General features: G+C 34.4%; 1 protein-coding gene and 1 pseudogene across 1 annotated transcript in view; one reads left to right on the forward strand and one right to left on the reverse strand.

The window, feature by feature from the left end:
* The window catches only part of CREBBP (CREB binding lysine acetyltransferase), a 118580-nt gene that overhangs the window by 79032 nt on the left and 25042 nt on the right, over nt 1–14506 (reverse strand).
* LOC120620616 (uncharacterized) lies at nt 13700–13818 on the forward strand (annotated as a pseudogene).

Consider the following 14506-nt stretch of genomic DNA (forward strand, 5'->3'; position numbering starts at 1 on the left):
TAACAAAGCCAACCACTGCAATCACGTTACTTTAGATCATGCACTATTTTTTAAAAGCCACAAACCAAAGTGCCATAGTCTTATCCTAATAAATATAATAATATGCACAGATGTATACATACAGAACTATGACCTAAGAATTACAATCCACTGATAACTATGTCATCAACGTTCAATTCACAACTCTGACCAGGTGCTGTTTAGAGCACTCTAGATACTCGCCTCATGAGAACATTCCGGAAAGATGTTCACTTCCTCAGCAGACAACCAAAAATAAAAGGAGTTTTTGCAGAATATATTTTACCAAGCAAATCAAAGATGATCAAAGATACTTGGAGGAAATTCTATTTGTGATTTGGTACATCTTTATTTTAAAAATTACTAAGACAAAACTCCTGTTCCTGAGATTCAGCCACACTCACTATTTGAACCACCTGTAAGAAGCAAAGTTTTCAGTGTCATGTGTACCTTAAAAAGTATGCACAATAGAGAAAAACTGTAATAGGGAAAAATTACAAGAATTTAAAAAAGTATATGAGAAGTTATAAATAAATGAATCAAATCTGTATGTATTTATTTAAAAAATGTTTCTTAAAAAAGACATCATGTATGACACTTAGATTTTTAATGTTAAATTGAACTTAATTATTTAAAAAACTATGAAGAAGAGACATGTCTCCCTTGCAGAACCATTCCAAATAAATTATGCAGCCACTCCACTGCAGGAGGTAGAGCACAACCCCCACCTCGTAGGTGTAGACTATGCACAGTGACTTCCTTCCAAAGAATACAGGGTGGAAGCAGGAAGGAGGAATGTTGAGGTAGAGACACCTGACAGACGCTACCTCAGCCAGGTGATCAAGGGCAGCATCAACCACAGTGATGTCATGCTGATAGCACACATCCTTGATATGATGTGATAAAAATGACACTTTATCTCCATGATTTATCTTCCTTCCCTAACTCCAAAACTTCATAACCCCTGGTCTTATCATGAGAAAAACATCAGACAGATCCCAATAGAGGGTCATCCTAAAGATGCCTGACCAGTACTCCTCAGAACTGTCAAGGTCATCAAAAATAAGGAAAGTTTAAGAAAATGTCACAGCCAAGAGGCGCCTAAGGAGACATAACAATTAAATGTAATGTGTCCTCAATGGGATTCTACAAGAGAGAGGACATTAGGAGAAAATTAAGGAAATCTGTATGGATTTCAGTTAATAATAATGTATCGTTATTAATTGACAAATGTACCATATTTAAGATGTTAATAATATGGGAAACTGCGTGTAGATGGGGGGGTATGAGGGTGTGGAGAGATATAGGAGCCCTCTTGTACTATCTTCTATTTTTTCTGTAAATGTAAGACTGTTCTAAAAAAAGTCTACTTTAAAAATGGGAAAAACCATGAAGAAAATCCGACAAATATCAATATGTGTTTATTCTAACTAATGGAAACATAGGTGGTGATAGTGTTCTTTGTTCTTTTTTGTTTTGAAAATAAACCCAGAAAGTCACAAATCAAACCCTTCTTTGCTATAGTGGTAGTATTGTAGAAAAAATATTTAAGCATAAAGATAATTTTGGAAAAAATCACATTTAAAGATATTATAATTATGCTGGCCTCCTGCATACGAGGTAAACACATATTTTCACTAGCCAGAAATGTCGACTCCTTTATGAGTCTTGCAAACCTGCTTGGTTGAATTACTACTTCAGATTGAGAGCAACAGCTCAATCAGACCACAGTCACAGTTCACAGTATACATGGGTGTGTTTCTAGAAAGGTGTAAGCAGTAGATCCTTTTGAACAATGAAAATACTCCTAGGAAGTTTGACTCACTCTTCAAGTTATCTTTTCTACAAATTTTGTAGATGGGGTTAAACCAGATCCATACACAGAAAATTAGGTATTATGCACTTCTCCACCATATTCTGAATCCTGCTATATTACAGGCAAAATAGTGTAGCAGAAAAAAATACAGACTTTGGAGTCAGCATGAATGGGTTAAGTCAGAGCCTGCCACTTTCTAATAGGTGTCATCTTTTTTTTAATGACTGCGTGATTCTATTTGTTTTAACTTTTTTTTCTTTATTTTCAATTACAGTTGATATTCAATACTATTTTATATTAGTTTCAGCTGTACAGCATTGTGATTTGATATTTATATAATTTATGAAGTGATTCTCCCCCCATTAGTCTAGTACCCACTTGGCACTATACATAGTTACTACAATATTACTGACTATATTTCCCTTGCTGTATAACAGGTGTCATCTGAATAATTTATTGGGAGTAAGGAAAGTGGCTCAGAATATTTTATTCCATGTATAAAACAGATATGGCACCTACCTCACAGGATCATAAACATGAGATAAAGCGAAATTAAGTTGCAAAGCACCTAGCAGTGCCCAGTACAATGGGCACCCAAGAAATGTCACTCCTTCCCTGTTCTTCTTCTACTATAACTCAGGAAGAGGAAATACAGTAATTGGTATCATTGTTCGTAACAGGATCATACTGAAATTTTATGTTATAGTCATTATATAATTCTGAAAAATGCTAAAAGTATTTCATGAGAATCAACATAAAAACCCTAAGTGTTTTAACTTGGTGACAGATGGACAGCAAATTACTGTCTACAGTAAATGTAACTCTTTCCAAAATACTGAAGAAACATTTTGCATAAGTTGATCCTTGAAGTCATGTTTTGGACCCATTTACATAAAGAATGTTAGGTATGGCACTTCTCAACTTTCTACACTGAACAACAAAAGAATAACAGAGGTAACTTCTAAAGTGTGACATATCCAATCACCATCAGGCACCATTATATACCCTAATGTAAGCTCACACCATCAAGATGGAGAGATCCCCCAGAGCCTGTAAAAAACAGCCACAGCACCAGCCCCTCCCAGAGCTGGTTAGAAAAGCCCACAAAGCACACCACTCCCACCCACTGCCATCTAAACAAGATCCCCAGGTGAGTTACTCAAGTTTGGGAAGCACTGCCCTAATATATACTAAAGTCTGAGAGGTTAATTGGCTGTGTTTGAGAATAGTTCCTAAAATGTTTGTACTGATAGAAAAGCACCCAAGAGAAATACAAAGAGCAGAGGCTTCAGACAGACTCTACATAAAATATTTCATTTCTGACTGTCAAACTTTTCACCTACTGAGTAAGTTACAAGGTGACTTTAATGCTTATGTACAATGTTTCCAAACTTCCTCATAATCTGCTACTGTCTCCTGCCACACAAGGAGAAGCCTGTCCCTTCAGCCCATCTCTGAAGCTGCCACACTTGCCATCATGGTGGCTGGCCTGAGGGTCAGGCTCACAGCTTCAGAAGCCCCACCCCCAGAAATTCATTTGTTTGCTGGGATTCAGCAAGCTTCCAGACCAAGAAACCACAGGCAACGAATAACAAAATGCAACAGAGAGCAGGCCCAGGGAAGAGTTTAAGAGGCTTAAAGAGAGTGGAACAGGTTCCACAGAGGGCACAGTGCTGGAGACATAGGAGTTCTGACCAGCCAGAGGTTCAAGATCTTGTTGAATATCCCAGGAATTGAACTAAGACTCACAAAACGACCACATCTAAGCATCTGCCTTAAGAACGTTTAAAACAAGCCTTAAAAGGATCAAATTGATTTCAGTCAAATGTCTGCCAGAACAAAACCCAAACTCTGTAAAGGAAGACAACAGAATCAATATTCAACAACATATCCACAATGTTCACCAGTCAATATTACTGAACATGCAAGAAGCATAAAAATGTAACCCATAACCAGGAATTATGTTCTTAAACAACCTCAAATGAAACAAACAGAGATGACAGAGATGCTGGAATTAGTGTTCAAAAGAAAGGCAAGAAATAAACAAAATATAGAAGTGACACATAGAAAATAAACAGCAAGATGGGAGACCTAAATCAAACTGTATCAACATTCAATGTAAATAAAAGATTAAGATTGTCAGAATAAATTAAAAACAAGTTTTAACTAATGCTCTTTACAAGAAATACACTTTAAATATAAAGACACAGACAAGAGGGTAAAAAAGACAAACTTTGCAAATGTTAATCATAAGAAAGTAGGAGTGGCTAGGTTAATGAGACAAAGTAGATTTTGACAAAGAAAGAATATGAATAGAAATAAAAGGAAGATTTAGAATGCTAAAATGCTCAATTAATCAGGAAGACATAATAATCCAAAATGTATATTCACCTAATGAAAGGGCTTCAAAACACATGAAATTAGTTAATTTCATTCTGACTTTAAAAAAATTGAAAAATTTATAAATGTAGTTGGATATTATAATACTCTTCAGTAACTAATAGAAGAGACAAAAAAAAGGCTATAACTGATTTGAGCACAATCAACCAACTTACTCTGACATTTACAAAACACTAATCCCTACAACTGTAGGATGCACACTCTTTTTGAGCATATGTAGAACATTTATCAAGACAGACCACGTGCCAGGCCATAAAACAAGTCTCAATAAATTTCAAATGACAAAAATCATACAATGTTCTCTGACCACGATGGATTTAGAAATAATATATGCAGATTCCCAAATATATGAAAATTAAGCAACACACTTCAAACACAAGTCAAAGAAGAAATGAAGTAAATATATAAAAATATTTTGAACTAAATAAGAAAAACAAAACATATCAAAATTTATGGTATGAAGTACACAGCTACATTTAAAGTGAAATTTATTGCTCAAATAAATACTGGGAAAATACAAAATCAATGGTTTAAGCACCAATCCCAATAAGCTAGAAAGAGCAAAGAAAATCCAAGTAAATATAAGAAAATAACAAAGACAGAATAGATGATACAGAAAACAAAGAAAATTGACAAACCAAAAGTTGGTTGCTTGAAAATATCAATAAAGTTGACAAAGCCCTACCTAGGCTGATCAGGGAAAAACAAAAGAGATGAACACGAATCATAAATACTAGATTGAAAGAGGTGGCACCAGACATTATTACAGATTCTATAGGCATTAAAAGGAAATTAGGGGACTATGATATGTCTTTATGCCAAATAAATTCAAAAACTTGGAAGAAATAGATTAATTCCTTGAAGAACACAAATTACCAAAATTAACACAAGAAATGAAAAATTTGAATAGCCTGTACCTATTAAACTAATTGAATCACAATTAAAACCTTCCCACAAGGGAAATTTCAGACCCAGATGGTTTCACTGGTGAATTTTGTCAAGTATTTAAGACATAAATAATAGTAACCTTAGACAAACTTTCGGAAAAGAAGGGAAGAGGAAACAATTCCCAAGTAATTTTATGAAGCTAGTGTCTTCTTGATACCAAAACTAAGGACATTTCAGTATACATAGACCCATATCCCTCATGAATACAGATGAACATATTGTGAACAGTATTTCAATAAATCAGATTCAGTAATATATAAAAAGGAGAATACATTAAGATCAAGTGAGGTTAACCCAGAAATGTAAGGTTGGTTCAGCATTCAGAAAGATGTACTTCACTACATTAACAAAATTAAGGAAATCCCTACGATCATCTCAATGGATGAAGAGAAAAGAAGTATTTGACAAAATGTAGCAATCATTTATGATCAAAAGACTCAGCAAACTAGGGCTTTCCTCAACCTGATGAAGAATTCTTTAAAAGTTCATAACTAACACCATACTTAATAATAAACAATTCAATACTTTCTTCCACAGATCAAGAATAAAACAAGGGATGTATGCCCTCACTACTTTAGCCAGAAAAATAAAAGGCATACAGATTAGAAAGGAAGAAGTAAAACTGACTTTAATTCAAAGACATCATGACCTAAAAAACTCTAAGGCATCTACCAAATAACCAATAGAACTAATAAGTAAGTTTAGCAAGGTTACAGGATACAATGTTAATACAGAAAAATCAATTTGTCCATATCAGCAACAAACAAGTTGAACAATGACTCAAAATCTAGAAACTAAACAAATAAAAATGAGAAACTAAGCAACCTGATTTTAATACTTACCATATAAGGCTAAAGAAACAGATAGATCAATGGGACAGACGAGAGTAGGGGTGACAAACTTTCTGTCAAGGGCCAGTTAGTAAATATTTTAGTCTTAGCAGGCAACCTATGGTTTCCATCTCTCATTCTTCTATTTGTTTCTTAGTTTTTTTTTAACCAACCCTTTAAAACTATAAAAACCATTCTTAGGTTGTAGACCATATAAAAACAGTCCACAGGCCACATCTGGCTCATGGGTTATATAGCTCGTGATTCCCGGACCTAAAGAATCAAAAAACAGACCTTTCCTTATCCAGTCAATTCCATTCCTAGTTATTTACCCAACAGAAATTTATATGTCCACACAAAGACTTGCATAAAAATGTTCACAGAAGCTTTATTCTTAATAACTCCAAAGTAGAAACCATCACAGTGTCCATGAATAGGAGACTGGATAAACAAATCATGGTATAGTTGCACAATAAAAATACTATTTAGCAATAAAAAGAACTACTGATTCAGGAAACAACATGGATGAATCCCAAAAACACACTGTAAGCACAAGCAGCCTTGCAAAAAAGTACATACTGTATGATCTCATTTATATGAAGTTTGAGAACAGGTAATACTCATCCATGGTGAGAGAAATTAGTAGTGATTATTGGAATGGGAGTGAGAGGACAGGAAAAAGGAGAAATACAAAGGAACTTTCTGGGGTAATAAAATGCCCTGTATCTTGATAGGGGGGTTGTTTAGTTATATGACATGAGTTCTGACAAATGCACCAAACCATAACACTTAAGATCTGTGCAAACAAACAAAAAACTATGCATTTCATACTATGTAAATTATATATCCAAAAATAAAATTAAAATATTTTAAAAATTAATACATGTATGTCTTTAACTCCAGATACTAATAGTTGACCTCTATTTGGAAAGTAACAAGGTTGACTGGTTCAAGTACTGCTCTTCAAAGTAGTCACCAGGGAGACTTATCAAAGTATTCAATGTTGCTATTATGCAAAACATCCACTCAGTTTGTTACATAAACTAGTTACAGAAAAAATCAGTTACAAAATTAACTAGAAAAAAGAAATATGATTCCAACTTTGCCTTTACAGAGATACACAATTACAGATAAAAGACAGAGGGAAAACATCAAAAAGTTAACATTAACTATGAACTGAGTGATAGAATTATGGGCAATGTGGTATTATTCTCCAACTTGCAAATTTTGTAAAATAAGCATAAACTATTTTTATTATTAGAAAATATTCTCTGAAAACATTAGAAAAGCAATCTTGTTATCACTTCAAATGTTTTGTGGTTATCTCAAATCCTTCATGGAAGAAAGCACCTAGTTAACCAATCTTCTCGAAAAGTTTTTCAGTAAACCCAGGCTATACATACACCAACTCATTTAATCAGCACAACAATTTTATGAGACAGATATTATCAATCCCTTTTAATCTACACAATTCTCAAAGGCAGGTACTCCTACTATGCTTATTTAAAAGACAAAAAAACCCCTTAGACCCAGAATGGTTCTGTAATTTCCCCACAGCTAATTATTATTATACAGATTTGAATTGAGGCATCTTACTCCAGAATCCAAGCTCCACTTTTAAGCACTTAGCTGTATGGCATCTGGGGAAGGTGGTCTGGGCAGTGGAAGTGGCTGCTGCTCCTGCTCTTCCTACTACTACTATCAAGTTATGTATTATCTCATTATATATCATATATAATCTCATTAGTTAAAATTTCTGAAAAGAAATAAATCCATGGATAATTATCATGGGAAGTTTGGCACATCCTGAATCACATATTCTAAAGCAGGGATCTCTAACCTTTTTTGCACTAGGGACCAGTGCTCCAATGAGAATCTAATGGCTGATAATCTGATATGGAGCTGAGGCACTGATACTAGTGCTGGGGAGCAGCTGCAAATACAGATGAAGCTTGACTGCTGCTCATGTCCTGCTGTGCGGCCTGGTTCCTAAAAAGGCCATGGACCAGCACTCTCTGGGGGCTGGAGACCCCTGTTCTGAAGGACCACTCTGATCACCTTAGTCACGATAAGATGGTGCTTAATATTTCTACCAAAAATCTACGTCTACAGTAGCTATATGTATCTCACAGCACACTGTATTAATTGAAAACTTTCAGTCTTTTTATTCTATAGACTAACCGTTTATTTTCATCATGATTTTCTTTAAAGGCCAAAATATTAGGATTTAATATAAAATTTCCTTATTTTCTTTGTATTATTTTAAGGAGCAGAAAAGATGACATTACATTAAAAAAAGTACAGTATTATTTTTCTTGTTATTAAATATTAAAAATCTTCAATTATCATTCCAAAATAGAGAAAGTAGATGAGTCATTCATTCCTTAAATAGCCAACTTAGCTTTACTAATTCTTTACTGACTATATTTTAGGTAATCCACTCCTTCAACATACAGGTTCTCAGAGTGTGGTCCCTGACCAGCACAACTGGGGTCCAGGGAGCTGGCAAGAAATGCAGATTCTCAGGCCCAACTCCAAACTTGCTGGATCAGGAACTCTGGGGAGCAGTCCAGGATTCTGAGTTAACAAGCCTGCAGGGATTCTGCTGGACACTCAAGTCTGAGAATCATTCCTTTATCCTATTTGAACAAAACGTTGGTTGACTGAGTCTAGAGGGTCTAGATTTAAATCAAAACCTTTACCCCTTAGGAAGAGTTCCAGCAAAAGCAAGCTCTTTGTTTTCTGACCACTTCCTAAAAAAGAACAGTATTTCAAAAACCTTTTCAAAAAATAAGCTCTAATCTAACCTTCTATGAAGAAGACTTATTCACCATACAAACTATTTGGGCCCCTTTTCAGATTTGCTACTTGTAAGAAAAGACTAAAAGAACTCCTAAGGCCGTAAAAAGCACATTTTTATCAACATTAAAAGATTCTAGACTCCCTGTCCAGATACATCACTTTCTTCTTTCTACCAGCTTCTGGCTTCCTTCTGTCACCTTTTCTGTGCAAAGCAACATCTCTCAACACCTGTAGCCAAGAGAATAACCTGAGTGTTTGTATGGCTCCTAAATCCCACTTAAATGTTATCTTTTTTGCTTTCCTTCTAAAAGATAAGCATTTGAGTTATTTTCAATAGAAAACTAGAATATGCTACCAAAAGGAAAAAAAAAAAGACAACGTATCAGGTTTTGCTACTGTTAAAATGGAGAAATCATTCCATTTTTTTTTTTTTAAATCATGTCATGCCTTTTTAACATTATTCTCGTGCTGTTGAAATGGCTTATATTTAGGAATGAGAAAGGAGAAATAATCACAAACATCAAGAAAGTCCAAAATAATAGAAAATTTTTGCACGACTCTAAGTTGATGATTTTTAAAGCCTGGATGAAAACAATTTCTATTAAGATAGACATTATAAAATTGACTAAAGAATAGGCTGCACAGGTTAGTGATTAAGAGACCCTTAGCACTGTGTGAGATCCAATCCTGGTTCTGCCACCTACTGGCTGTGTGATTGTGGAAAGTTATTCAGCTTTCCTCCATTTCCTCCATTCTGTGTGCCTTCGTTTCTTAATCTGCAACATGGAAATTATACATAGTACCCATTTTTTATATTTTTTAATGAGAGTAAAATAATTAAATATTTTGAGTTTTTCTCTGAAAGTAAATTTAGATTTTCCTAAAAGAAAATATATTTGCTCTAAAGACCAAAAGTATAAGAGAGTCAATATTTATAGAAAATAGCAAGAGTCTTGTCAAAAATCTTAAGTCACTCCCTAGGAAAAAGTTTCCAGCCCATGCAGTTGTACAGGTGAAATCTCAAGGAAAAGATAATTCAAATGCTAAAATGTGAAAGACTTCTAAACTCTAAGTTACACAACACTGATATCGAAACCTGACAAAACACAAAAAAGCACTACAGATCAATCTCAATATTGATTACTGAGAGCAAAATTTCTAAATGTAAGACTAGCAAATAAAATTCAGGAACACATTAACTTTTAATTTCACAATTATGGAGATGGTTCCATTTGATATCAGGAAACCTAGTGGAATAATTTGTCACATAAAACAGAAGAGAAAAAAATCACAGGGTAATCATCAAAGATGTCAAACGGAAATCTGATAAAATCTAACATCTAATAAATGAAGAATGGATTATGCTCCTAAAGTAATGCAAACCAAAGATCACATCACACTTAATAATAAAACACTAGCTATATCTCCATTTAAGTCAGATCCAAGACAGGGATGCCCAAGAGCATAAACATTGGTAGGAATACCAGTAAGAAGACAAAAGTATCAATAATGTAAAAAATAACTTGTCTACTAGGAAAACCCAAGAGAATTACCTGAAAAAGGTATTGGAATTAATAAGAGAATTCCATAAAGTGGCCAAATTACTGAAGTGACATATACCCATCAACATCTTTTCTATATTAAAAGTTGAGTGATAAAATAGAACTCCTTCTCAATAGCAACAATAAACTCATTAATACTTCCCGGAATAAACCTAATAAGAAAGGTGTATTACCTATATAAAAAAAACTATATTACACTTCTGAGCAACTTAAGACTCCACGAAAAGATAACTTGTATGTACATAACACAACTCAGGAAGCCATAAAACTGTTACAATGTCAAATTCCTCCTTAAATGATTTATAAAGTTCAATACAATCCCAATGAAATCAATTTTTTGTTTGTTTCTTTTTAAGGATTTGAAAAACAATCCTAAAGTCTACCTGAAACAACTGTGGCTGCCATAAAAACCATGAGGAACTATATAAACTTTATTAATGTTCATGCTATACCCTAGAGTTTCTACTTAATTATGAGGTTCAGGCATCGCATTTTTTTAAAGCTCCCCAAGTAATTTTGATGTGCAGACAGGGTTGAGAACTACATATCTGGAAGAGTAACTTATAAGAATGGCAAAGAAAATACTGAATTCTTGAAAAAGAATGAAAAGCAACCAGCTCTACCACATATTTTTATACAGCTAGTATAATAAGTTTCTAGGACAAGATAAGCAAAAATCAATGAAACGAAAGAGTCCAGAATTAGATCCAAATCTTACATATAGAAAACTAAATAAAATATACCAAAACTGTATGTGACATTACTGGGGAAGAAAGCTAGATTATTAATATTTAAATAACCGGTACCGGGACCACTATAATTTGAGAAAAAAATATACAGCTAGATCTCTGTAACTCACTCAAGCCAAAATAAATCCCGAGTTAAAGATCTAAGGTCTAAAGGGAAAAAAACAATACACGAGAGTATTTCATAATTTTGTAATAGAGAAAACATTTCTAAACATGACATAAAACCCAAAAGCCATAAAAGAAAAAAATGGATAAATTTACTTCTATAAAAATCGAAAACATCTATTTGGTAAAAACATATCACGAAAAGTATCCCATTGTAAATCTATGTGGCCATATTCCTAGCAAAACAGACTTTAGTAAATAAAAACAGGAGAGAAATTTTGCATTTATTAAAAGGCTTAACCAATCACTATAAATATTAATATTAACCAACAAGAAAAAAATAGGAAACTGCATCAGAAAAGTGAACAAAGAATATGATCGTTAGCCAAATACATATGCCCATGAAGTTAGGAAGACACAATCTGCCTAAGAGACTGGCAAATTAGTAAAAATATTAGCATTGATGAGAACTGGAGGGACAGGGACCCATCTATTGCTCGTGAGGGTACAATGTGCACAATGTTTTGGAGTTTGGCAACATCTGTGCTTATTAAAAATGTCAATATCCTTTAATTCAGAAATTTTACTCCCAAGAATTTACCTAGCAGATACAGTCGTTCAGATGTACAAAGATGTATATACAAATCAAAATTGTTATCACAATAAACCACTAGCAACAACCTAAATGTCCAGTCAATGGGGCATTAGTCCTATAAATTAAGATATACCAAAATCAGGGTCTACTACTATACCGCATCTAGTAAGAAGGACTGAGAGCTCTATCTAAGATGGAATGACCTCCAACTTACATTGTTAAATGGCAAGAGATGTTTGTATGTACACACACACACGCGCGTGTGCACGCACACACATACACACAAACAGAGAGACAGACAGGGGGAGGAGGGGAAGAAGAAGAAAAAGAAGAAGAGAGGGAGAGGGAGAGTTATATACAGACAGGGAGGGAGGGAGGGACAGATTGGTTATACTATACTACTCTTTGTTTGAGAGAGATAGCTATACACACACCTCACTATACCTCTATATGCACAGACCATCTCTGGCAAGATAGATAAGAAATAACAGTTGCCTTTGGTGAGAGAATTTGGGAGAACCAAAGGTCAAGAGGTCAAGAATTAAGGAAGGTTAACTTTTCAGTTCTTACCCTTAGTGCTATGTATGAGGGGCGGGGGGCGGGGGCAGTTAAATCGAGTGTATAATTACTTTCTAAAAACAAAACTTTTAACAGAGTCTTTGACCCAGTAACCTCACTTTTCAGAATCTATCTCATCATCTATGTGGATAATCAGCATTGTTGCAGCACTGTTTGTAGCAATGAAAAATTGGAAACAATACAAATGTTCATCATCAGAAGAGTAGATAAACTTTGGTGCATCAAATAATGGAATACTTTGCTATCAGTGGGAAAAAAAGAAAAATCTGTGCACACTAACATGCTGTTATATCTATATATGTTATGTGTATGCTGTCAGGTAAAACAGCAAAGTGATTCCGTAGTTTAGTTCCACTAAACTACGTATTTAAAAAAGATAGGTGTTGATAAATATATCTGCATAGAAGTACTTATCTATAAGGTGTTAGGGGCTGCTCTTTTTATTATTTGAATTATTTTACAGAAAATATGCATTTCCTGTGTAATAATTTTTAAAACAAAACTATGTTTTAAAAGTTTCTTTTCCCGTGCGCATTTTAAAATCCAATTCGGCTGAGAAGAATGGCTTAAAATGAACTTGTCTCTTGCTTTTACTATTTGCCCACCACTATTAGGTCTTTTGTACTGTGACAATCTTTCAAAATTGCCAGTCCCCACCCCTCCTTCACCATCAGCCTCTGAGATACCTATAAGCAATAGAGATGACTGCCCTCACAAAACTAATATACCTTCCACGTAGTAAACACTTACAAAATGTTGTTTGAAAAAAGGTCAACTTGTACAAAGGAAAGAACCCCAGGACAATGAAAAACTTGGGTGGACAATGGAACATGAAGTGACAGATGAAGGTAAGGAACCAATCAGCAAAGCCCAGACTGTAGGAAAAATATTCTGAAAAAACAAATTATGACATAAGAGACTAATGGAAATCTGAATCTTTAGTGGGCATCTCATGATGTGAAGAAATTGTTCAAGTATTTACATGTGAGAATTTACATGTGAGAATGGCACTATTTTTAAGTATGCCAAATCTAACTTTTAGGGTTACATATTATCAATGGCTCTCCAAGTATGGTCAAGGGCATGAAACTACTTTTATAAAATACTAAGACATTCTTTGCCTTTTTCGCCCTCATTCTCGCATAAGAATAGAGATTCATTCCAGAGGCTCTGTGACATGTGATGTCACTCTGCTTAATGGCTAATGGAATGTGTACTTGTATTTTAAAAGTCTGTTTTAGTATCTAGTGTGGCAAATATTGGTAGATATAATACATATTAAAAAAAAAAAAATCGTCTACAGCCATGCTACTCTGAACAAGGTCGATCTCGTCTGATCTCGGAAGCTAAGCAGAGTCGGGCCTGGTTAGTACTTGGATGGGAGACCACCTAGGAAGACCAGGTGCTATAGCTGTAAAAAATAAAAAAAGTAAGAGATTGTAAGTTGACAAGATCCTCGCAATCTGTGAGGTCAACCAAAGGTTGCCTCGCCTAAAAAAAAAATCTCCTTAGGGTCCCCAATAATCTTTTAATATTATCTACGAGTCCCAAGACCAAAAGATTAAGAATTCTTGCAACATGCTACGTCTACCTTTGTATATAATTCAAATTCTCCGAAATGAAAAGTTTTTTTTTTAATAAGTGGGTATCATGGAGTGGAATGAGTAAATTAGGAACAAACATCAATCTATCCAGATATCCTAAGTCTATCACAAATTCCTTCTCAACTAAACTCTAAAAGGCATGTGTACACAAAGACCCCTCTTCAAATGCCAGGGACAACTAAAATTTAAGTTCGCATTCCTCTTTGCTAATGTTTCAAAAGAGATAAATGCAATTTTGATGTTGGGAATTAATTCTTTTATTTCTGAAGTTAAAAAAAAGTTCCTTACCTATGTCAGTCACAGAACTTCCTATCTGTCACGTAATGCTTGTAATCAACCCTGTGGGGAAATTGTGTTCTACTCTTATTTCTCCTTTTTCCTTATTTGGGACTAATCAAATCAAAATAGCCCAAACCGTTTGTCTGTTCTAGAATTTGCTGTACCAAATATTGCGTGAAGTAGGTACACTGGCTGTTGGCTATAGTTTAGAGAAGCCTT

Source organism: Pteropus medius, unplaced genomic scaffold (assembly GCF_902729225.1).
Source record: "Pteropus medius unplaced genomic scaffold, Ma_sr-lr_union100, whole genome shotgun sequence".
In the NCBI taxonomy this organism is placed as follows: Eukaryota; Metazoa; Chordata; class Mammalia; order Chiroptera; family Pteropodidae; genus Pteropus; species Pteropus medius.